Source organism: Cervus elaphus, chromosome 27 (genome assembly GCF_910594005.1).
Source record: "Cervus elaphus chromosome 27, mCerEla1.1, whole genome shotgun sequence".
In the NCBI taxonomy this organism is placed as follows: Eukaryota; Metazoa; Chordata; class Mammalia; order Artiodactyla; family Cervidae; genus Cervus; species Cervus elaphus.
Genome location: NC_057841.1, coordinates 48,692,778 through 48,711,361, shown reverse-complemented (window position 1 = coordinate 48,711,361; position 18,584 = coordinate 48,692,778). Strand labels below are relative to the sequence as shown.

At 41.6% G+C, this 18,584-nt stretch overlaps 1 protein-coding gene across 3 annotated transcripts in view; it reads right to left on the bottom strand.

Annotated features, from left to right (window-relative positions):
- The window catches only part of C27H18orf25 (chromosome 27 C18orf25 homolog), an 84,561-nt gene extending 67,535 nt beyond the window's left edge, over positions 1-17,026 (bottom strand). Inside the window, exon 1 of one of the 3 annotated variants that reach the window (XM_043889628.1) lies at positions 16,715-17,026. The gene's annotated coding sequence lies outside the window, so the exon portion shown is untranslated. The remainder of the gene's footprint in view (positions 1-16,714) is intronic. The other 2 variants (XM_043889630.1, XM_043889627.1) reach the window with 2 other exon arrangements.
- Positions 17,027-18,584: the final 1,558 nt, after the last annotated feature.

Here is an 18,584-nt window from a genome sequence, read left to right as displayed (position 1 = left end):
AAACTGCTCTAAATATAGTCTATTAATTTTTTCATTAATGCTGAGGAAATTTGCGGGCTTAGAAGCTGCTATGAGGGCCAACTGTGTCCTTATGAGAGGAATGCCTGGCCGGAAATGAAGCCCATAAAGAAGAGCAGTAAAGAGTGAGAAAAACAGAAAAATGTGCCCAGATGATATCAAATGAGCTCCGAGACTCAACTAGGCCAGTTGTACACTGGACTTACCACAGTTAAACGAACCTATCAGAGCTCATTTTTGCTTTTAAAAAAAATCCGTATGGTGACACACACACATATTACAGTCATCTTCCGCATAAACATCTCCACAGAAACTAGGGTCATAGCATACAGAACACCACTGCAATTAGTGGCTCTACTTACACAGACTTCATGGAAAAGGGAACATGAGCACAAACTGCATTACTTTGGCCTGTGCTTCTCAGCATCAGAAAACCAATGCCTCTAAGCGGCACTACTAGTGCTGCTGGTCAATTTTAGCCACAACATAAAACACTCAATGAATTAGTTGAGGCCTCTTGATGTTTTCAAAAAGTTTCAAGGAATATTTTTTAAAGATATAGGAAATTTCATTTGAAAAACTCCCTAAAATAATGTTTCTTTCAGTCACTAATGATTTTAAAAACAAATTGGTAGTTACTTCATAAATATTCTATTGATAGTCTTTCTGCAACAAAGAACTGCTTTCAGCTCTAATCTCAGGAATACAGATTCCTTCCCAATGAAATCTGTATTTTCAATCATAGACTTTCCATTGATATAACTGTAGTAGTATACTTTCTGACTTGCTCACCAAATTCAAAAAGCTTACATATTTGAAGAGGATACTGACATCCTTTAGCAAATGCTTGATGCCTGAATAATCAGTTTTAGAAAACCATATCAGTGAATATGATAGTACTTTGAGTCACAGGACTCCATTAATAAAATAAATATATTTTTTTAAAAAAGAAATTCGTAAATGTTTTACTGCCTACTTGTAGGCTTTTATAAAAGCTGTAATTTAAAAAGATACACAGAATAAGTGATCTATCCACACTGACAACTTATCTAAACAATTCTATTTAGGATTTCAGAAATCTTATTTTTATTAATTACTGTTCATAGTTAACCTGAAATGTATAATCCTCATTTCTAAGAAAAGACTATGTAGGTCAATGGCCAAGTTATATTTAGATATATTTAGACAGATATATTTAGAACAGTTTCTGAATTTCCAACCTGCTTCTCAACCTAAGACTAGATCATGCTACACAAGTAGTCTCCTTTAACCAAAACAAAAAAAATTCTGAACACCTGGATATTTATAAAAGATAAAGTAGGTTATATTTAAAAGATAAAGTTTTAACACAGATTCCTTTCAAAACAAGTTTTTGTAATGTATTTGAAGTCTGATATTCAAAATTTGGTTTTTGTTGTTAAACTGTCTGTAGATGACCTGCTTCTGGGCAGCCAGAAAGACCACCGATCATGCACACATATTTGTGGGGAACCTGGTGCTAAAATTTAGCTTTGTCCACAAATATACAAGAATATATCACCTGCGTAAATCAAGGCACATCCACATTTTACACTGGAGAGGGCAGACAAGACTGCTACTTGCTTAGAAACTGTGGGGAGTTTCTTTATATAAATTTCCTTACAATTAGAATAAAATTTGAATTTTTTTTGGCTTACAAGGTATGTATTGCTCAAACTTCACTTCAGCATCATCTCTGTCTCTTTAGGCTCCAAATTCTTCAACACATCTTTTCAGATTCAGGGTATTTTGTACTTGCTGTTCAAACTGCCAGGAAAGAACTCCCTCCCAGCTCTTTTTGAGGTTGGCTCTAATATTTCAGGTATTCGCAAATATTCACATTTCAATTTCACATTAAAAAAGGCCTTCCCTGAATGCATCAAATGCATCCTCTCACCCATAGCCCATTATTCTTTAAGTACCTAAAATTATCTTGCTTATTGATATGTCTTGTTTATTGCCTGTATGCTTCATAGACTGTAAGATACAAGAAGGCATAGATTTTGTCGCATTATTATAACCAAACCACTAGAAAAACACCCAATGTGTGAGTGAGTAAGTGAGTGAGTGAAGTCGCTCAGTCATGCCGAACTCTTTGCGACCCCGTGGACTACAGCCTATCAGGCTCCTCTGTCCATGGGATTCTCCAGGCAAGGATACTGGAGTGGGTTGCTGTTTCCTTCTCCAGGGGATCTTCCTGACCCAGAGATCAAACCCGGGTCTCCCACACTGCAAGCAGATGCTTCACCGTCTGAGCCGCCAGGGAAGCCCACCCAATGTGTAGTAGGTATATAATATCTCTTGAACATATTATTTTTGTCTGTTTGTTTTTGGCCTTGCAGCATGCAGAATTTTAGTTCCCTGATCAGGGATCAAACCATGTCCCCCGGAGTGGAAGCACACTGTCTTAACCACTGAACAGAGAAGTCTTGTCCTTAAACATATAATCAGCATTTATTAAACAAAAGGCATTGTGCTAGGCCCTGTGGATAAGAAGTTCCACTTCATTTTAAAATAAAATGTTTTATTAAAATAGAATCTTAAGGATATCTTCATTTTTTAAATTAAGTTGACATTTTAAAATCTCACATATTTGTTAATAATGTATGAATCGTTTAAAATTCTTAAGGACAAACTGCTACTGTGAAGTTACTTCAGCACTGATTTAACTACAAACGCATCATCGGCACAGCACGTGTCTTTCAAATATACCTAACAATGATACAAGGCTTTTTTTTTTGGTACAAGGCTTCAGAAATGAATTTGTTTTTTCAAAACAGTAGCCACCAGATAAGCAAATACATGCCATATCCTTGCTTAGATCTATGACTCAATTACTACAAGCTGGTAATATTTAAGTAACACACACCAGGAATTCCTCAGCAGTCCGGCGGTTAAGACTCTGCTTCCACTGCAGGAGGCACAAGTTCCATCACTGCTGAGGGAACTAGGACCCTACCCGTGGTGTGGCTTGGCCCTCCAAAAAACACCAAGCCACTTCATGATTTGTTTTTCCCACAAATATATAAGAATACATCTTTTGCATAACAAAATATATCTACATCTTACACTTAAGAAGGTAAACAAGACTGCTCCTCTGATAGCTTTCCCTAAAAACAAAACATCCATTGTTTTGATTCATTTTCTAGAAACCACACAACCACCATTTCTTTGTTATCTTTATATATATATATGTGAAGAAAATAGTATAGTTTTTCATCCACTGTACTTATTTAATATTATGCCCAACGCATGCCAAATGGTTAATCTTGTAAAGTAAAAACTATGCCAAAAAAGAAGAGAAAAGGAGTTATTAAGCAAAGGATATGCAGTTTAAATAGCTTCATTGCAATCTAAACAAATTTTTATTTGGCTGCACTGCCTGATCAGAAATTCAATGCAGGGTCACGGCAGTGAAAGCACGGAGTCCTAACCACTGGAGCACCAGGGAAGTTTCTAAAAACATTTTTTTAAAGTTCTTTTTTAAAAATAGGCTTAGCTTGAAAATCTAAAAATTGTTAGCTGCCTTATAGTTTAAATATTCAACTACACACTTTTACTACCAAATTTAAGATTCAAAAATGATGCACTTTCCTAGCACTAAAAATCAAAGCAATTGGATTGTTCCTATATTTTTGTTAAAAATATTTACTTCTTATATCAGTTCAGTTCAGTCACTCAGTCGTGTCTGACTCTTTGCGACCCCATGAATCGCAGCACACCAGGCCTCCCTGTCCATCACCAACTCCCGGAGTTTACTCAAACTCAAGTCCATCGAGTCGGTGATGCCATCCAGCCATCTCATCCTCTGTCGGCCCCTTCTCCTCCTGCCCCCAATCCCTCCCAGCAGCAGGGTCCTTTCCAATGAGTCAACTCTTCACATGGGGTGGCCAAAGTATTGGAGTTTCAGCTTCAGCATCAGTCCTTCCAATGAACACCCAGGACTGATCTCCTTCAGGATGGACTGGCTGGATCTCCTTGCAGTTCAAGGGACTCTCAAGAGTGTTCTCCAACACCACAGTTCAAAAGCATCAATTTTTCGGCACTCAGCTTTCTTCACAGTCCAACTCTCACATCCATACATGACCACTGGAAAAATCACAGCCTTGACCAGACGGACCTTGGTTGGCGAAGTAATGTCTCTGCTTTTCAATATGCTATCTAGGTTGGTCATAGCTTTCCTTCCAAGGAGTAAGTGTCTTTTAATTTCATGGCTGCAATCACCATCTGCAGTGATTTTGGAGCCCCCATAATAGTCTGACACTGTTTCCACTGTCTCCCCATCTATTTCCCATGAGGTGATGGGACCAGATGCCATGATCTTAGCTTTCTGAATGTTAAGCTTTAAGCCAACTTTTTCACTCTCCTCTTTCACTTTCATCAAGAGGCTCCTTAGCTCTTCTTCACTTTCTGCCATAAGGGTGGTGTCATCTGCATATCTGAGGTTATTGATATTTCTCCCAGCAATCTTGATTCCAGCTTGTGCTTCTTCCAGCCCAGCGTTTCTCATGATGTACTCTGCATATAAGTTAAATAAGCAGGATGACAATATACAGCCTTGACGTACTACTTTTCCTATTTGGAACCAGTCTGTTGTTCCATGTCCAGACTAACTGTTGCTTCCTGACCTGCATACAGATTTCTCAAGAGGCAGGTCAGGTGGTCTGGTATTCCCATCTCCTTCAGAATTTTCCAGTTTATTGTGATCCACACAGTCGAAGCCTTTGGCGTAGTCAATAAAGCAGAAATAGATGTTTTTCTGGAACTCTCTTGCTTTTTCGATGATCCAGCGGATATTGGCAATTTGATCTCTGGTTCCTCTGCCTTTTCTAAAACCAGCCTGAACATCTGGAAGTTCTTGGTTCATCTATTGCTGAAGCCTGGCTTGGAGAATTTTGAGCATTACCTTACTAGCGTGTGAGATGAGTGCAATTGTGTGGTAGTTTGAGCATTCTTTGGGATTGCCTTTCTTAGGGATTGGAATGAAAACTGACCTTTTCCAGTCCTGTGGCCACTGCTGAGTTTTCCAAATTTGCTGGCATATTGAGTGCAGCACTTTCACAGCATCATCTTTCAGGATTTGAAATAGCTCAACTGGAATTCCATCACCTCCACTAGCTTTGTTCGTAGTGATGCTTTCTAAGGCCCACTTGACTTCACATTCCAGGATGTCTGGCTCTAAGTGAGTGATCACCCCATCGTGATTATTTGGGTCGTGAAGACCTTTTTTGTACAGTTCTTCTGTGTATTCTTGCCACCTCTTCTTAATATCTTCTGCTTCTGTTAGGTCGATACCATTTCTGTCCTTTATTGAGCCCATTTTTGCATGAAATGTTCCCTTGGTATCTCTGATTTTCTTGAAGAGATCTCTAGTCTTTCCCATTCTGTTGTTTCCCTCTATTTCTTTGCATTGGTCGCTGAGGAAGGCTTTCTTATCTCTCCTGGCTATTCTTTAGAACTCTGCATTCAAATGGGAATATCCTTCCTTTTTCACTTTGCTTTTCGCTTCTCTTCATTTCACAGCTATTTGTAAGGCCTCCTCAGACAACCATTTTGCCTTTTTGCATTTCTTTTCCATGGGGATGGTCTTGATCCCTGTCTCCTGTACAATGTCATGAACCTCCGACCATAGTTCATCAGGCTCTCTATCAGATCTAGTCCCTTAAATCTATTTCTCACTTCCACTGTATAGTCATAAGGGATTTGATTTAGGTCATACCTGAATGGTCTAGTGGTTATCCCTACTTTCTCCAGTTTAAGTCTGAATTTGGCAATAAGGAGTTCATGATCTGAGCCACTGAGACTTAAAGTCATGTGACCACCAATAAGACTGTAGCTAACTCTAGGATAACAGAATTTCCTCCTTTCAAGACAGTAATGATATGAAACAGATTATAGCTTGCATCTACTGCTAACTCATTTTTTAAGTAGTAGTAACTTCCCTAATATGTAACTGGAATCGAGGTTTTAAAAAGAAAAAACTCCTGACAATCAGTCATCAGTTAAAACCACTCTTGTATCTTTGTCAAACTTTGCCTACTCTACACCTAGAAACTAAAAAGGCCTGAAGTGCCTTGAAGCTTTGCCTGGTTTGGGTTTTTATTTTATTTTATTTATGTCTGTGTTGGCACGTCTTTGTTGCTGTGTGTGCTCTTCTCTAGCTGCAGAAGCAGGGGCTACTCTCTTGCGGTGCTTGGGCTTCTCACTGCAGTGGTTCCTCTTGTTGCGGAGCAAGGGCTCTAGGGCCCTTGGACTTTGGTAGTTGTGGCTCCTGGGCTTTAGCGCACAGGCTCAGGAGTTGTGGATCACAGGCTTTTGGTTTTAGCTGCATGTGGGAACATCCCAGACCATGGAACAAGTCTGCGTCTCCTGTCCAGTGGTTACGACTGCATGCTTCCACTGAAAGGGGCATGGGCTCGATCCCCGGTCAGGGCAGTGAGACTCCACATGCTGCATGGCACAGCCGAAAAGTAAATTAAAAATAAAAGAGAAGTTTAAAAAAAATTACATAGAATCAGCATTATTTTTAATAGAGTAATTCCCCTTTTATCTTTCCAAATAAAATAGACAAAACAGACCCATCTGCAAACAGCCTAGTAAAGCTGCTCCCTTCCATTTAGAACACTATATAAAGTGACTGTATATTGGCTGGCAGATTCTTTACCACTGAGCCCTTGTTTTTATTTTTTTTTTATTCTTTTTTTTTCCCCAACAAACAGGAACAGGAGACTGGGACCAGAGACAGCACTGCAATCTGTTAAGATAAAACTAGAATGAAAAAAAAAAAGGAAAGAAAAAAAAAAACAAAAAACCTAGAATGAAGCAGGGCTTTCAAACAGTCTTGTGTGCTTACTTCCGGCTACGATGGGCAATTGTCACAGAAAGACTGTCATAAAAAGTGATTCTACAGTGTTATACAAGTTGGATATCAGAGTAGATATTGCGAAAATCTAATGGTGGGAGAGAATCACAATACTAGCAATTATACAAAAAAAATAGCATCTAACAATTATTAACCAATTTTTCTGACTGTGGCACACAAATATACTGCTGTAAGAAGGTAATATTTTAAAGAAAACAACCTCCCCCTCCACAAACACACATAATGACCAAGAATATTTAACCCCAAGAAATCAAGTATTTACCTTATAAATGGGGAGAAGAGAAATAATACATTATGATGAAAGCAATTAAAGATACAATGTATTTGTATCAATGGTTTTATTCACCTTCCCCAGCCCCATTATATTACAATCTTCTTTGAAAACAGAGATTATGTTAATCACCTTCCATTCCCTACAGTTCCTAACATAATGTTTAACAAATACTGGTTGAAAAAAAAAACAAACAACAAATACTGGTTGAATTGATGAACTGAATCACTTAAAAATATCACCAAGACAACTAATGAAATACTGTGTTTGCTTAGTAGTACTAGTGACTTGTATATAAAAACATATTCCATCAGATGGACTTCCCTGGTGGTCCAGTGGTTAAGACTCCATGCTTCCACTGCAAGGGGCATGGGTTTGATCCCTGGTCAGGGCAGTAAAGATTCCACATGCTGCATGGCACAGCCAAAAAAGTAATTAAAAATAAAATAGAGAAGTTTAATATATATATGTACATATATTCCATCACATAGAATCAGCATGATTTCTAATAGAGTAATTCCCCTTTTATCTTTCCAGATAAAATAGACAAAACAGACACAACTGCTGAAAGTGTGGTAAAGCTGCTCCCTTACATTTAGAACACTATATAAAGTGACTGCATATTTATAAGGATGCAAAACCAGACACCATGAAACTAAGCATCTTAAGCCACATAACGCAAACAATGTAAAAAACAGTATTTTACTAAAAATCAAAATAAAAACCCCTCTCCAGAGATTTAGTTCTTAGAAGACATTCTACTACAACTGTGATGTTCCCAAATCATTTAAAATAGAAAAATTAATCTCTTTTCTATTTTATATACATAAATACTAACATACTCTAATGACAACAGTATTCTTAAGTACCAATATCTCAAAATAAACTTTGTTTTCAAAGGACTTCTTTCAATTATTTGTCAGGATTTGGGGTAAGCTTTTCCACTGAGAAGTTGTAGCATAGATAATGTGGACAGTGCAGAAATCACAACTCGAGATGGGGGTTCCCTCACAGCTCAGTGGTAAAGAATCCATCTGCCAACGAAGGAAGCACAAGTTCGATCTCTGATCCAGGAGGACCCCATCTGCTGCACAGCAACTAAGCCCGTGTGTTACAACTACTGAGCCTGCGCTCGAGAGCCCAGTAACCTCAACTACTGAGCCCACACGTCGCAACTACTGAAGCCGTCATGCCCTAGAGCCCATGCTCTGCAACAAGAAAAGCCACTGCCATGAGAAGTCTGCGCACTGCAACTAGAGAGTAGATCCCGCTCGCTGCAACTACAGAAAAGCTCACACAGCAACAAAGATCAAGCACAGCCAAAATAAATAAATAAATGTATTTAAAAAAAGATCAAGATTGAAATAAAAACATCTACAGACTTAGAATACAGTGGAAACAACCCTTTTCTACACAGCAACTCATCTCTTCCTTTCCCTCAGCTCTCAAAAGAAAAAGGTTGAAGAGGCTATAACTATAAGCAAGACAGTATAAAAGACTCAGAACTAGGAATGATGAAAGGCATTCAGAGTAAAGAACAATGAACAATGAGTAAGTAATGGACAATGAGCATTACAGCTGCTAACACTGCAAAGAACCAAACATTAAGTGTCTCCTGATGCAAGTATGCAGCATCACCTATAAAACATTTTTGCCCCATCGAAGAAAAAATAGAAAAAATGAGAAAAGAGATAATATATTATAGAAACCAAATCTGCTCAACCTTTAAACCTAATATCAATTAACAAGAAACACGGGAGACTGGTGTACCACTACAGCAATGTTAACTGGAAATTCAAACTGCGGGAAGGCTCCTGTTTTTTCAACAAATAATTGGCCAGGAAAAAGAAATGGGGGGGGGGGGGGGCGGGGGGTGACACCTATAGATTACAAAACAATGCAGAGACCTACTGGACTCAATCTGAATAACTGTAAAAACACACTCATGAGATAGAAGAAATCTGAACATTGAATAGCAGATGCCATCAAGGAAGTACTGCTAACTATTTTTCAGTGTGATAAGTTATTTGGTTTTTTTCCTTCAAAAGTGAAGGTGACTAAAACACACTAGAGTGCAAAAGGGTTAGCGTACAGAAAAGGAACACTAAAAATTAATGCAGCTGAATGGATCTGGCCTACTCGGAACTGAAAAATAAATTATGAGATTGCAACCAGGGGAAGAGAACAGCTTTACTTGCTTGCCAGCCAACCTCTTCTCCACTGATATAAGCTCTATAAATAGGCCACAAGTGATAACGGCTGCTCAAATCACTTCATGTTGCGGATACTACCACTACTGACACGTATCTGGCCCAACACCAGGGCTGTGAGTAAACTAGCAACAAGAAAGAAGCCAAGGAAGTTACCAAATGCAAAGAATGCACCAGTGCTAACGACAGACCCTCTAAGTACTCATAAGCACTATTAGTGTAAATCAAGAATAATTTTAAAAACACAGGTTCTAGATTTCCTCCAAGATTTCTGCTCTGGCCATTTTCTATCTCCCTCAGAAGAGGGTACAAATAAAGATGGGTGACCACATGCTGGGACCTGAGGTCCCCAAAATATTGCCAAAACCCACCATGCCCTCAGGCTCATAGCAAATAGTAGAGATAGATAATGGGAAACCCTTGATGATATAATGCTGATTTAAGAATAAACTATGCTTCTATGCTAGGTTAAAACTAAGGCAGACAGGATACTGCTTAAAATCTTGACCACATGAGGTTCTTGTTCTTAGTACAGAAAGGAAAACAGTCCTGTTTTCCTAGAATTTTAGTCCACACCCAACTTCCCTATGCTCAACAATACCTTTCTCTAATTATAACACACCTAACAAAACGTTGATTCTGGACATCATACATGCTTTCTTTTTAAGCCAGACAACTCAGTAAAAAAGTAACTTCTACTGATTCCTTTGGTCAGTACCTGGTTTCCCGAATGTTAACCATGCTAATGAAAACTTGAATTTCTGTCTCACCTAAACACAATCCTAGTTTATCCACATTCTTGGGAATGGCTGCCGTAAATAAACAAGATCTAACATTTAATTTTGTTGCTCTTTGAACAATAGTCAAAACAAATTTACCAATACACGGACTTTAAGTCCAGGCAGAGAAAAAAGTATTTGGTACACGAACTGGAGGTACAAAAAAGAACATTCAAGTCTCCAATCATTTTCTTTTACTCTTACAGACCCGTTTAAGAAAAAAAAGTCATTTTCCAATATCTGATCTAAAATTATTTTATAAATGAAAAGACTAATTCCATACACTAGTTGTTTGGTTATCCAATACTTTTTTCCTCCTACAGCCTACTTTTCTTCTCCACATTTTATTTTTTTTTTTTTACATCATGGCTTTCTTCTCCACATTTTAGAGCAGGAAAGAACAGAAATCATCTGGTTCCCTAGATTTGAGTTCCTTCAGCATAAATTTCTTTTATTTTTGTGCCCATCTCCACCTGGTGCCTGAGTGCTCAGAAAATGGGTTTTAGTTTAACCAGGTATGACTGCCCCACCCTCAAATTAAGTTCTGCAGACAGATTTCTACTTTTGACTAATCTTCACGTGCAATGTGGGAGACCTGGGTTTGATCCCAGGGTTGGGAAGATCCCCTGGAGGAGGGCATGGCAACTCTCTCCAGTATTCTTGCCTGGAGAATCCCCGTGGACAGAGGAACCTGGCGGGCTACAGTCCATAGGGTTGCAAAGAGTTTGAAACGAGTGAGCAACTAAGCACACAGCACAACTAGAAAACACTCATCCAAGTAGTTTTAAAAGTAAATAAGGTCAAATGAGTAACTCAGGACTTGCATCATCTATCTATTGGCTATTTCAAGTGACAGAATCTGAGCAAAGAGGTATGAGGTATCTATTTTGAATAAAGACATGAAAGAGAATAGAAACAAAACTTAAACTCTATTAACAGATAATAGACTTGTGGTTGGCAGGAGCAAGACAAGGCGGGGAATGGAGAGAGACTGGGGTTATGCAATACAAGCTAGCATATACGGAATGGATGAACAATGGGGTCCTGCTGGACGGCACAGGGAACTACACTGGATATCCGGTGATAAATCATTGTGGAAAATAATATAAAAAGAATGTGTATATATATATACACACACATACATATATACCCATACACAGCTGAATCACTTTACAACAGACATTAACACAACACTGTAAATCACATACGCAGTTCAATAAATAACACACATTGCAAATTATTTTAAAATCACCCTATTATTCACTTCTATTAAAATGCTACAATAAATATGCATAATATATATAATACATATTCTCTCTCCTGGCAGTTTAGAAATACAAGAGAGTAAAACAAGCAAGGTAATTTTAGTTTCATCTTGTTCCTTTCTTTTACCACAAGGACCTGTAAGCCATATGTGAAAACTGACTTAACATCAATCTCACTTCTGGTAAAAGAAATTGCCCACACAGAAGCAGAAAACACTGTTTACTTCCCTAAGTTCAATAATTTCTGAAGAGTAAGGTAAATAGTTTCAATTAAAGATAAAAGGATTTAGAAAAGTTTCATGACACCAATCACATTTAAGACTGGAATTTGACAACTAAAGGAAAATATTAAATTTATCAAATTTGATTGAAAATTTGATAATTTGATTTGATACCCCACTGAGCTTACATCTATCCCTCTGTAAACTCAAGGCACTGGCCACACCATCCAAAATCACTGATACTCACAACTTTGCTTAGGCTGTTCCCTAGCCTGGAATGTCCACCTGGAAATCTATTTCCAGTTCCAAGTTTAAATGCTCAAGTTTCTTCAACCTACCAACCTTCAGGTGGTAGATCCAGACAAAGGTACAGTATTCAACACTACAAAGAAATGATTAGGTTTGTACAAAAGTAACTGCAGTTTCAGACAGAGAATTTTAAATTATTATAACTAGGCTCATACACATTTTTATTAATCAACTGGAAACTATTACAATCAACACATTTTTGCCAACAAATCAGTTTGTCCCTACAGTGTAAAAATCCATGCTTCAGTATTCAACTAACTATTGGAAAGCATTTTCTGCCTCCTGCTGGTTGTGGAAGCATTTTCCCTGCAAAAAGTTGTCTAGATGCTTGAAGAATTGGTAATCGGTTGACAAGAGGTCAGGTGAATGTGGCATATGAGGCAAAACTTTGTAGCCCAATTCATTCAACTTTTGAAGCAATGGTTATGCGACCTGCAGTCGGGCACTGTTGTGAAGAAGAACTGGGCCCATTCTGCTGATCAGTGCTGGCTGCAGGTGCAGTTTTCAGTGCATCTCATCAATTTGCTGAGCATACTTCTCAAATGTAACGGTTTGGCCAGGACTGAGAGAGCTGTAGTGGACCAGACCAGCAGCAGAGCACCAAACAGTGACCATGACTCTTTTTGGTGCAAGTTGGGCTTTGGGAAATACTTTGGAGCTTCTTCTCAGTCCAACCACTGAGCTGGCTGTTGCCAGTTGTTACATAAAATCCACTTTTTGTCACACACCACAATCTGATCAAAAAATGGTTCATAGCTGTCACACAGCAGAAGAGCAGGTGACACTTCCAAACGACGATTTTTTTGATTTTCAGTCAGATGACGAGGCACCCATTTATTGAGGTTTTTCACCTTTCCAATTTGCTTCAAATGCCGAATGACCACAGAATGGCTGATGCTGAGTTCTTTGGCAACTTCTCATGTAGTTGTAAGAGGATCAACTTTGATGACTGCTCTCAATTGGTCACTGTCAACTCGGATGGCCGGCCACCACACACCTCAGCTTCAAGGCTCCCATCTCCTTTGCAAACTTCTTGAACCAGCACTGCAATGTACGTCCCTCAGCAGTTCCTGGGCTAAATGCATCGCTGATGTTGCACGTTGTCTCCGCTGCTATAAGACCCATTTTGAACTTGAATAAACAAATCACTCTAGTTTGCTTTTTGTCTAACATCATTTCCATGGTCTAAAATAAATATAAAGTAAATAGCAAGTAACAAGTCATTAGCAAAAAAACAAAGTGAAAAATGCCCATTAAAATGATGTGTAACAGGACTTCCCTGGTGGTTCCAGTGGCTAAGACTCCCCAGCTCCCATTGTAGGGGGCCGGGGTTCAATCCCTGGTCAGGGAACCAGATGACACATACATACCAGATCTGGCACAGTCAAATAAACAAACAAATAAATTTTTTTAAATGATGTATAATATAACCACATTTATTTAAGAATGTATTCCAATATCAAATAGCAAAGTTCAACAATGCAAAACCATAATTACTTTTGCACCAACCTAAATATTATGCCATGAAAAGACACAGAGGAAGCTTAAATATGTATTATTAAGTAAAAGCCAATCTGAAAAGCCTACATACTGTATCATTCCAACTATATGACATCATGGAAAATGTGAAACAGTGGTGACAGTAAGAAGATCAGTGATGGCCAGTCGTTGGAGGTGGGGTGGGATAGAGAGATGGACAGACAGAGCATTTTTAGGGTAGTGAAAATACTCTGTAATACCATTAGGATGGATACACAGCACTACACATTGGACCAAATTTACAGAAGGTGCAACACCGAGAACAGTGTAAGCTTAGGAAAAAAAAACCTTTAAGTTTCTTTAGCATCAAGGCCTGCCAGTCACACTCACCACTAGAGAGCAGCAGCAGCTGGAGCACTACTGGCTCATGGTAAGCAATCAATAAGTCAGTGCTGGGAGACTGAAGAAGTTCCACCTGAATGTTTGGTCTCTTTTCACAATGGCTCTTCCCCTCTTCTACAGTCTCATAGCTTTTTACTCAATTATCAACGTCTATTTCATTTTTACTTACACAGTAAAGTTTATTTGGCCCTTACAAAAATAATACAGAATACCGAAATCAGTGTGGTTCAAAAGAAAACACATTAATAGTAACACATTTTTCACCTTTTACAGATTTTCTCAATTACTGCCAATTCAGTAAATATGAATATAAACTGTTTCCATGGTGCCAGTTACCTGCAAGAAGATCAGGAAGGTCTAAGACGATTTATCAAAGTTACAAACTTTGGGGTCTCGGTCTCCAGTGTGTGTGTATGTTTGTGTGTGTGTGCTTAGTCGCCGAGTCATGTCAGACTCTTGGTGATCTCATGGACTAGAGTCATCAGGCTCCTCTGTCCATGGGGATTTTCCAGGCAAGAATACTGGAGTGGGTTGCCATGCCCTTCTCCAGGGGATCTTCCCAACCCAGGGATCAAACCCAGGTCTCTCGCACTGCAGGCGATTCTTTACTAACTGAGCCACCAGGGAAGCCCGTGTGTGTGTCTGGGTACGCATACATATATCACTTCCAAACTTTCAAAGAAAGAAAACATTCTAACTGCTCATATGTCAACTCTATTCACGCACACATCAAAATAAAACCATAAGACTAAAGATCCCAGCAAAACAACCCCTGGAATAATGAGTAACTTACACAGCCCCCTACAAGTTACTAGTCATACACTAAGGATAATGTCACATATGAAACAGAACCTTTGAAGAACAAACACTGAGCACTCAGTTCTCTCAGAACCTCATTAAATTAGAATCTAAAGGTAAATCTATCTTTAATCATGCAAACTATAAAAGAAAGAGCATTATGACACTCTTTCATAAATGCATTTAAGAGTAATACAAACTGAATTAGTCAGTAATGTAACCTTGTGAGCTTAATATGAAGCTAACAATAGAGAAAGTTTCCAGTTCCAAAATCTAGTCCATCCCATTTTTCACAAATAAGATGTCAGAAAAAAAATTTTCCCATTAAGAAATCATATTTAGCTGACACTTCAGGTGTAATTACCTTGAAGCTTCTCCTTTCCTATTTTATGTTTTGAAGTTTACCTCTTTGTTAACATTATCAAAAAGGTATGGTTTCACATCTCAAGATTACAGTGGTACTGAAAAGCACTCTGAAGGAATATGATTTAGAAATGTCTTTATTTCTCATTTTACAAAACTGCATGAAGTTTCACTAAAGCTCTTCATAAAGTAGCCTATAGGTCATCACAGTAAATTTCATCTTAAGTTTCCTGAATTCAAATTTGATTCCTAATTTTATATTTACTGTGCATAAAACACTCAACTAAGTATTGTATTACCCAGACTATTTGACAAAAATATTACACTTCCTACTAAAAAAGATCAACACTGTCACTCCTCAGGACATCAGGTTAACAACTGTATGCCTCTAAAAATGCTTGTTAAAAGGCAATGTTCTTACTGAAGGGATCCAGATTGCCAGGATCAGCAAAACCACATTAGAAAGTTAATAGCCTCCCTCCTTAAAATATCCCAGGAGAAGAGAGAGAGTAATTTCAAACTGTTAACACACGACACTACACAAGCGCCTAAGCAAAACTGCCCGGTGTATTTGTAATGAAAAGGCCCAACCTTGACAAAGCATCACCAGTGGGTTTTGCATCCTACTAAGTGGAAGGATTCAGAAAGCAGCAGCTCAGGAGAGAAACTAAAAGCACATCCAGCACAAACTGCTCAAGCGGTTCAATCTGGAAAAGGTACAGACGTTCATTCCTTCAACCTGTGAGCACCTATTCTGTGACAGCAGAAAGGACGATTTAAAAAGGATAATGAATGACGGGCTGAGGTTCTGTGGGGAGTTGCCGCCCCAACAAGACACTGAAATCGGTGCTACGAAAAAATAAAAGTACAAAGTACGAGGTACCACTGAGGAAAAGAGAGAGATGATGACGACCAAGTTGAGGCTCGTCAGGTTACATCCTCGCCGGGTTTTTCTAAACATAGTTGACAAATTCGCCAGAAATAGGTCAATTTTGGACACTGACACATCCCTCCCATTGACCAGGGGGGCGTCTGCCGACCAAAGAAGGTAGTGGAAGCGCCCGAAAACGCAGGCGGCGTCAAGCCGGAGAGAGCCCTCCTCCCTCCTCCCAGGCCTTAGCAGCCGCGGTGCTCGGGCGGCCGCCCGGGCTCTCAGAGGAGTCCGAGCAGGTGTCGGCGCCAGATTCCCGGCTCGCGGGGCCAGCAGAGTTGGCAAAGGCGCCGCGGCCGCTACGCCCGGCCACCCGGGGCCCCGGAAAGTTGCGCGAAAGACAACTCCGGGGCCGCGAAGACGCTCCCCAACCCCCGAGCGCGGCCCACGGGCTTCGACACCTCCAGCCGCCGGGGAAAGGAATCCACCGGGGGCAGGGAAGCGGGGAGAAAGGTTCGGCCCGCCGAGTCCGCCGGGCCCGGAGGACGCGAGGGTCACCGGCTAGCCGGTGAGCCAGGGGTCGGGCTGTTTTCGCCCCTCCAGGCGACCGCCACCCGGGTCGCGCCTCCCGCTGGGTTCCAGGCTCGAAGACCGGCGCCCGACAGCCCTGCCCGTCACGACCCTGGCGCCCGAAACGCCGCAGAAGCCTCGCCCGCGGCCCGCACCCCGTCCCACTGAAGCTGACCCCCCGCTTCCCCGGCAAGCAGCCCGGGACCCACGGCTCGGCCCGGAGCCGGGCCTCGACCCTGCGCCCCTTCGCGTCTCACCTGCGTTGCTCAGCGACCCCGCACCTCGTCGCCCGCTCCGCGCGCGCCCCGTCGGGGCACGCACCGAGCCCCCCCCGGCCGGGTCCCTCCGGGCCGCGGCGACTCGGAACGCGACGGCCCCACCGTCGCCTTCTCTCCTCAGCGCAAGCTCCAGCGACGGGTAGAGGGTTGCGGTCAGGACCCCAACCGGGGTGGAGGGGAGGCCAAAGCGAACCCCACCGCCTCCGCAGCCTCCTCCACCAAGTCCCTTCACTCGTCCGCGCCGCCCGGAGAAAATGTCACCAGAGGCCGTTCCGCTCGGCGCCTCACTTCCGCCCGGAACCACAGAGCCCTGAGTCCGCCCGGCTAGAGCGGCCGCTGCGACGGGGGAACCTCTAGGGACGAGCGCGGGAGGCCGAAAGGAAGCCAGACAGCGCCATCTGGCGGGACGGACCCCACGCTCCTCCCACTGCAGCTCGTCCGGCGCGCGGCATCGGCCTCCCGGGTTTTCCCACGCTCCCTGTATCCGCTCAGGCAGTTCCCTTCTAAGAAATGTCTTGCCCCGGGGTGGGGGTCGGGAAGCCAGTCAATACAAGCCACGGACAATGCCCTAAGAGAAAGTCGGCGCTCCCTTTTCTGTGCGCTGCCCAGGACTCACCCCTCCTGAAGCGTTTACCGAAGGACGCTCTTGGCGTTTGAATCCTTGAGTCACGCCGGCAAGGAAGTCCGCTCCGTTCTCTCCCCCACGTTTTGGCGGATGCCCACGGCTCTGCTCGGGGAGACTTGGCTGTGCCTCTGTCATGCAGTGGCATCAACATTCCGTTCAAGTTTTCTGGATGAACCTTGCACGCCTTGCAGACAGACCGCCACCTGCTGGTGAGTCAAGAGTCCCCGAGGGAGACCCCGCTTCGCCCCCTACGCGCAATGCAGACGCCCCAAATCCCACCTTTGCAGTCACTCCGGATTTGCACTAGCGCGCCCTGAGCTTTCAACGCCCTTCGCTGAGGTCTGGGATCGAGGGAGAAACGTGCTGGACGCGAGACCTGAAAGAAAGGTAAGGTGGGCTTAAGAAAGAGAAAGAACAAACCTCACAACTTAAGATCTGGCCAACGCTTCGCTCTCCCTAAAAGCAGGGTTTTGAGAAATAAATGAATACATAAGGGCGTGAAGCGAAAATGTCAAAGGTATTTACCTTTTCAGGAGCCGCGCTGGGAGTTGGGGTGACATTCCCCTGGAGGACATTCTGAAAATCACAGCGCCGATTCCATGCTTCCCTTAACGTCAGTCTCCCCTTTAGATCAGGCCCTCCAGCTCCCCCAGTTCACTCATGTATGCGTACTGCCTACAGGCATGGCAATTTTCCATTCCTTAATGAGTAAATTGATAACATAATTTAATAATAATAGCTAACTTCTCTGAATGCCTGTTATGTTAAAGGCACTGTACTATGCTTCTAAGTGGATTCATTCATCTAATTCTCACAAGAACTCCATGGGTTTGGTGGTATTCTTGGTCCCAGATGTCAGAAGTGGAGCCAGACAGTGATAGTGACCTGCCCAAGGTCGCTCATCAAAAAGTGGCCTGACACAGACAGCCCAGCTCCAGAGCCCGCATTCTCAACTGCTACCACCACGTGCCTGCTTGAAATTCACTGAGAACATACGCGGTGCCAGATAAACGTGTTGTTTATGTGTGTTATTTCATTCATTTATTTCCCTGCTTCCTTAGCCCTCAAGGAATTTGAGAAGTTTTGGGGTAGTGATGAGAGCCCAGGCTCTTTCAGGAGAAAAAGAGAAAAGGACTAACTACTAAATTGACAGCTGTTGGTCTGAAATGAGTGAATGAATATGGACAAATATATTGTTTTCCTTTTTTTTTTTTTTTTCCACTA